Below are 7,309 nucleotides of genomic sequence, written 5' to 3'. Positions count from 1 at the left end.
GTTGTCGTCGTCGCCTGGTTCGCCGAAATCTGGAAAAGTTGGCCAGATTTTTTGTAAAAACTTTGAAACTTCATAACTTTCTCATTTCTCAACCATTTTTGACGTACTTGATATGGAATTGAAGCTTGGGAAGAGAAGAACAAGTTTGTACCTTTTGAAAATCTAAAAAGTGGATGAAAATGGACTGAAAATGGCTTGAAAGTCTTGGCCCTAATTCCAACGTCCCAAAACCACGTCTCTACACGTTGGCTTGACTTCAAACTTAGGCTAGGGACCTCAAGGAGTTGTGTAGTTGCTTCTAAACCTTCCAAAACCTTGTAACTCGAACAGAAAGTCGCTGGAGAACCATGATCCAAGTCGGAGTTCTGAGTTAGGAACTTAAAACTCGTTCGTTTTCGAATCAGCTCGTATGGATGAACTTGTGGTGATGAGAGGAATACGACGGTGGTGGTTTAAAGTCCGATCTATGATGTTTGATGATGATCTTTGTTGTAGCAGAGAGAAGAGAGGTACAGTGAGAGAAATAGAAGAAGAAGAAGAAGAAGAGAGAGAGAGGGAAAGTTTCTAATTGTACAAGAGAGAGTATCTAATTGGTGAGAGAAATGGGAAGAAAATTGATTGGTTGGTGAGATAAGGTCACCAATAAAGGATTGGCTTTTAAAGTGGGAAAGGTTCAAATTTTGTACAATTCCAAGTACAAAAATATCCAATTCACCCTATCTAAAACAATGTTCACCAACACTAAATAATTCACACGCACATGTATAATTTTACCTGTTGTTAACGTATTTTAACTAAGCATAACTTCTTAGTTTCAAATTCGATTTGGGTCTAGCTCACGCTCATACGTTCATAATAATGAGAATTATTTAATTACGATAATACGAAAAATAAATTAAATGCCAACCAACAACGTCCACGTCATATTCCATTTAGCCAAAAAGGGTGTAATCATCATTTTACATACTCGGGAAGGAAATTACATGAAAATTAGGGACGGGTCGTCACATGTTGTCTGGTGTATCCCATGAAAAAAAAAAATGGCGTCTGTAGAAAAATCTTAGCAAACAAAACCACATTGAAAAAAACATCAGGATAGGAAAAAGTGTGTTACATAAGACACAAATTGAAAACAGAAAAAAGTCAAAACTTTATCCATCAGCGATGCACAACTCGACGTATCATTAGCAGAATCAACATTGTTCCACTTTAGTTATGTATATTTTCAAAAATGGAGGTGCAATCTTTAAAATTGTGAATCGTGATTTTAAATACCAAATATCCTCTCAATGACATTTCTTAAGAAAGCTTGAAGAAAATTGAACTCTTTTCAATTCTAGGCTCACGACCCGAACCACTTTACTCTTGGAGATGATATCGGATTCCTCGATAAGGAGCTAAGGACTAATGTCTATTTGGAAATCCACAATCTACTATGAAAAATTTACCTGATAATATATTTTAGTATGCAACTAAATGGATTAATGAAAAATTTAAAATAATAATAATAATAAGAATGATAGTAATAAATAATAATTTGATACCTTGTGGCACTTCAAGTCCATTCTTCCTTGTCAAAGCATCATTTAGTATTTGTGAATCATGAGCCGATCCTTCCCACCCACTAAGACCGTACATGAATTCCAAATCAAAGTTACAAGCGGCTAATACATTTTGTGATATGATACTCTTGTGATTACGATAACTGCTTACGTTGCATTCGGACACTGATGCTAGGATATGTGTGCCATCAATAGCTCCAATGAAGAGTGTTAAGTTTATCTTATTATAATGATACAAAATAAAAAAAATAAAAAGAACTACACACTATACGTACCTTCAAGTAAGGGTAAAACCTCTTACTTTCCCTTATTTTAGATGGCACTGCTCATCCATGTTTGACCATCATCTCCAATGCTGTTGTGTTCAAGGTTTTCAGAAATTTGTTAAAATTTCTACTGATAGTCTAATGTGATCGGCCAAACGTATCACGTAGAAGACAATATCTACTATTCTGTCCGACAATGAGCAAAAATGTTGCCGACATTTCTTCCATGCAAATGAATCTTGTATCTCTTAAAAGTGTTTTTTCTCTAATAATAGTCCATAACTTCATAAACAAATCATGATACATTCTATACCTCTGCTGGAAATTCTCTGGGCGGTCCTTTTTCAATACTTTATGTATATAATTGTATCATTTCGTAGTAATTGATTGTCGATTTAAAGGATGTTCAATAGACTGTTCACTGATGATTATAAACTCTTTTAGCACGTGGACTATGGCTTGAATTGCCATCAATAAATACTTAATGGTATCATAATGCTTTTCTTCCTCAGTTTCTTCTTCATCTTCTTCTTCAATTTGTTCTTCCACCATTTGCTCTACTTCCATTTCTTCCTCCTCTTCGTCCACTTCCATTTCTTCCCCATCTTCTTCGGTTTCCATGCTTGTTTAAGACAGTTTATATATGCTTGATTGAGACATTATATAAACTAACCAATCAAATAAACAAAATCATAAAGAAGTTAACAAATACCCAAATACCAATCCAGCCATGAATTTTTTACATTGAAATCATGATTCAATCTATATACACACAGCACATAAACAACAACTGAAAGATCTATAGTTCAAACAATGAAGAATGACCTGAAGTATGATGAACAACCATTCAAGATCTGTGAGCTAGTAACAATGGAGAACTAAACACATTAAGAACTAAACCCAAATATATTTCTAGTATAAAAGAACAGTTCTTGAATTCTCAAAGACCAAGGTATATATTTCTAAATAATTAAAGCCCATTAAATTGATACAAGCCCCTTTCATTTATTTAGAACAAAATATCAAAGTTCCTCACACGGGTGCAATGCAGCAGCAGAAATTGTGATCCTATATGTAAAGATATGTATGTGTGAGAAGGAATATAGGGAGCAAGCGGTGGAGCTAGGGAATTACTCCACTTCCTTTTCATTGCGCTAGTCTAGAGGAGCTGTGCAACAAATAATCATACAATACAAATTGTGAAGAGAAAAGCATGAATACCGTGAGAGATAGAGGAAGACGTCTGAGAGAGGTTTTTTGTGATGAACGTGAAAATAAATCTGATAGGGGAGGGTTGGATTCTTGATGGCATTTGATATTTATACCACCCACCTTCAAATCCATCATTCATTAAAATCCTAACAAATCTCTAGAATTCTCTCACTACACCTAGATTTGAGTGGACATTTTTAGAAACGTACTTGACTACCCATGAATTTAAATGTATCTTTTTAAATACTCTTAAATCCTAGTTTGACTACACCATGATTTCAAAATCTTTTAAAATCATCTTTCAAGATCCTAATCAACTACCTCCTGAATTTAAAGTCCATTAAAACCTCATAAAATCCTAATTTGACTACCCTCCAATTGCATTAAAATCTTATCAAATCCTAATTTGACTACCCTCCAATTTGCAAATACACTCTCATAATCCGCAAAGTTCAATCAAACACACACACACGCGCGCGCAAAAGCAACTGCAACTACACACACACACACACTCATAATCTGCACACCCATTCATTTTAATCCTATGCAAAGTTCCGTAATTTGCACATTGTTTATAGCTAAGTAACTAACAAACAAACAAACACCGATTTTTCACTGTTTGTGAGTACATTTTAATCCTATAAATCCCTAAATTCAAATTTCTAACCCTAATTCCAGAATGCCAGAACTCAAACTCTAATTTAAGCTCATTAAAATTAGTCGCTTAATGAATTAGGTAGAGTTTTTACCATTACGATTAGTTTTAGGGCGACTAGGGGAGGAATTTTTTGGAGTGGTGGAAATTTTGCTGACTTGGAGTTCCACCAACCATGTCTCGACATCTTTACATCATCTTCTGGCCCACAATTAAAGAATTTAAAATTTTAATATTTTAATATTATTTCATCGGTGCCCTTCTCTTTTCTCTCTTCCTTCTCCCCGGCCGTCTTGGTCTGCAACACAGTTTTTGGTTTATTTGATTTTCCTTTAAAAAAAAATCTATGTTTCGTTAAGTCATGCAGATCGCCGGTTCCCATGTCGAGTTGGCCGGGTCTTTCTATGGCCTGCAGGGCGTTCGCGACGGAAGTAGAGTCGCCGGTTGTTGAGCACCAGTAGAAAGGTGCGCACAATAAGGGCACGAGGACATGATGGGGCAGCACCCCGAGCGGCGATGATTGTCATGGGGAGCTGGGAGGAATCGGAGGGGGAGGAAGGTTGGGGAAGCTATGACCATGGTGTAAAGATGTCAGATGGGTGGGGCTGGGGCGGAGATCGGGAACTCTGGGTCCGGTTTCTTATTAACTTCTTTTTTTGTTTTTATTTAATTTGTTTTCTGAAAATTTAGGATTAAATGGGTATATTGTTTGCAACCTGTCAAAAAGATGGTTGCGTGGTAAATAAAGGCTACGAGTCATGTGGCCATTTGTGGGGTACACCAACTGTCTGGGGTACTGGGAACTCAGAAAAAATTTCTCCGACTGGAGTGGCATCAACATTGATTGGCGTCTGATGTGGCGAGCAACAACTGCAACACGTGCACATAACACCTTCGATTTGGCAAAAAATTATAATTTTTAATAGGACCGGAGGAATGAGGTTAGAGGAGGAGACACAGGGGTTGAGACTGTTGATTTGGCTTGTCATTTGTGAGTCTTATTTTGTTTAGGATTGTATTAGAAAAGCTAAATGTGCATATATTCTTGTCTTACAAGAATTAGGAAAGAATAAATTTTCTTGTGCAATTAGATTAGGAATTCTAGAAGCAGAAACGAGTAGGAATGTAAGTGTACCTCCTTTTTCAAATAGAATAGGAGTTCTAATCAATAAATAAGTTCGTAAGTCACACCCTATACTTATAAATTGGGTGCAATAATGGGCAAAAACACAAGAGAGAACAAAGAGATAGCCGAGAGAGTTAGAGGGATTGGTTCTAGGGCTTACAAAAAGTGTTGTTTGCTTTATTATTAATTTAAAGCAGGTATGATTTCTCTACCCAGAAAAATCACAACCGGACTTAGGCAAAAATTCTACCGACCCAGTATAAATTTTGTGTGCTTCTAGTTGTTCTCCATTTGCTAAGTATAGTCTATTGTCCTATACATCAAATAACAAGTTCCATAAGGGAGTCATAATTATAACAATTGATAAGTTCCATAGGGAAGATGAAGCTCAGCTGGAGCCAATTAAGTGCAAATTTGAATCTGATGATTCTAGAAAAGAAGAAGAGCATCAACATCATTCATTATGTAGGAATCATGTGGAGCAAGAAATATGGTAGATTGCAGACTCTCCAATCCGCTAGACATCCCAAGGGACTTGAATTCCAACCCATAATTCACATGTATTCTAAAGATGCATAGCACTAGACAAACCCATTCGAAACAAGAAAAAACCTTACAAGTTTGGGTTTGACCAAGACGAAGTTAATTATGCTCTTAACATTAGTCAAAGAGATCCACTACTTATCAAGAAGCTATAGCAAGTGACGAGCAGGATAGTTGGATAAGCAATATGACAGAAGAAATGGAGTCGCTTTACAAGAACTCTGTTTCGAAGTTGGTTCCTATGCCTAAAGACAGAAAACTAGTTTGATGCAAGTGGGTGCTTAGGAAGAATGAATAATTATATGAATAAGATGTCGTGAGATTCAAAGCAAGGAACATGGAAAGGTACTCATAGAAGGAAGAGGTGGATTATGTTGAGATCTTTTCACCGATGGTCAAGCGTACTTCTAACAAATTATTTTTAGCAATGATAGCACAACATAACATGAAGATTGAGCTGATGGATGTGAAGATTATGTTTCTCTATGAGATCTAGAGAAGACACTTTTCATGACTCAATCGGAAAGGTTTGCCGATATGGAAAAGAGAACGTAGTGTATAGGCTTAGGAAGCCCTTGTATGGCCTAAAGTAGTCTCCAAGATAGTGTTACAAGAGGTTTGATTCCTTTATGCTAAAAATAAATTTTAGGATATGACTTTTGTGTGATTTATCATGCATTTCAAGATGGGATAATTATATTGTTGCTGTTATCTATGGATGACATGCTAATAGCTTGTCAAGACAAGTCTAGAATTCTAGACTTGAAGAAGATGTTGAGCAAGAGGTTCAACATGACGGATTTAGGTGCAACATAAAGATCTTTAACATGGAAATTCAGAGAGGTAGGACCACAGGTAGGATCTGCATCTCACAGCCAAGTATATCCAAAATGTTCTTGAGAAGTTCAACATGCTACAAGCAAACACAATTTCGACTCCTTTGGTGGCTCACTTGAAATTAAGTGGGCATCATTGTCCTAAGTTTGAGAAAGAGAAACAAGCGATGAAGAAGGGGCCGTATGCTAATGTCGTGGACTACCTAATGTACGAAGTGGTGTGCACACGACCTGACTTAGCTCAAGCAATCAGTGTCGTTTCCAAGTGCATGAAAATCCAGAAAGTCAACATTGCGAATCACTCTACATTATGTGAAGCTAAGATGTGACCGTCAACATGTCATTCACTTGGCCAAGAATCGAGTTTTTCATGCAAGATCAAAGCACATTTAAGCGAGGTATCACATAATTTGAGATTTGGTAGAGTTTAAGGTGCCACAGATTTCTTACCAAGATAGTGCGGCCAAGAAATTCAAGCATTACTTGACCTTGATCAATCTAGATGATTGATTAAGATGGACCACCTCCTTATTTGAGGTGAAATGAGGCAAGTAGGAGTTTGCAAAAGTAAATGTTCTTTAAGATTTCCAGAGATGCTTCAAGATGATTTGAAGATACTTTGGGGTGCAACAGTCAAGACTTGCTTTGACTCACCAATGTGGAGATTTTTAGGGTTTTGTTCGTCATTTATTATAGTCCTATTTTATTTAGGATTGTATTAGGAAAGCTAAAGGTGCACATATTCTTGTCCTACAAGAATTGTATAATTAGATTATGAATTCTAGAAGCATAAACATAATAGGAATGTAAGTGTACCTTCTATCCCAAATATAACAGATGTTCTCATCAGTAAATAGGTTTGTAAGCTGCACACAATACTTCTAGATAGGGTGCAGCAAGGGGCAAAAACACGAGAGAATAGAAAGACAGCTTAGAAAGTTGGAGGGATTGGTTTTATGTTTACAAAAGTACTGTTGCTCTATTATTAATTCAATGAAGTTGTGATTTCTCTACCCAGAGAAATCACAAATGGACGTAGGACAAAGTTCCGCCAAACCAATATAAATTTTATGTGTTTCCTATTATTTTCTATTTGCTAAATTTAGTTT

At 36.4% G+C, this 7,309-nt stretch overlaps 1 pseudogene; it reads right to left on the bottom strand.

Annotated features, from left to right (window-relative positions):
- Positions 1–1,193: 1,193 nt before the first annotated feature.
- LOC148691347 (uncharacterized) lies at positions 1,194–2,047 on the bottom strand (annotated as a pseudogene).
- Positions 2,048–7,309: the final 5,262 nt, after the last annotated feature.

The sequence above is a fragment of the Pyrus communis genome, chromosome 14 (genome assembly GCF_041283825.1).
Source record: "Pyrus communis isolate YQ-2024b chromosome 14, ASM4128382v1, whole genome shotgun sequence".
NCBI classification, from domain to species: Eukaryota; Viridiplantae; Streptophyta; class Magnoliopsida; order Rosales; family Rosaceae; genus Pyrus; species Pyrus communis.
The sequence above is the reverse complement of the archived record's forward strand: the minus strand, read 5'-3'. Positions and strand labels throughout refer to the sequence as shown.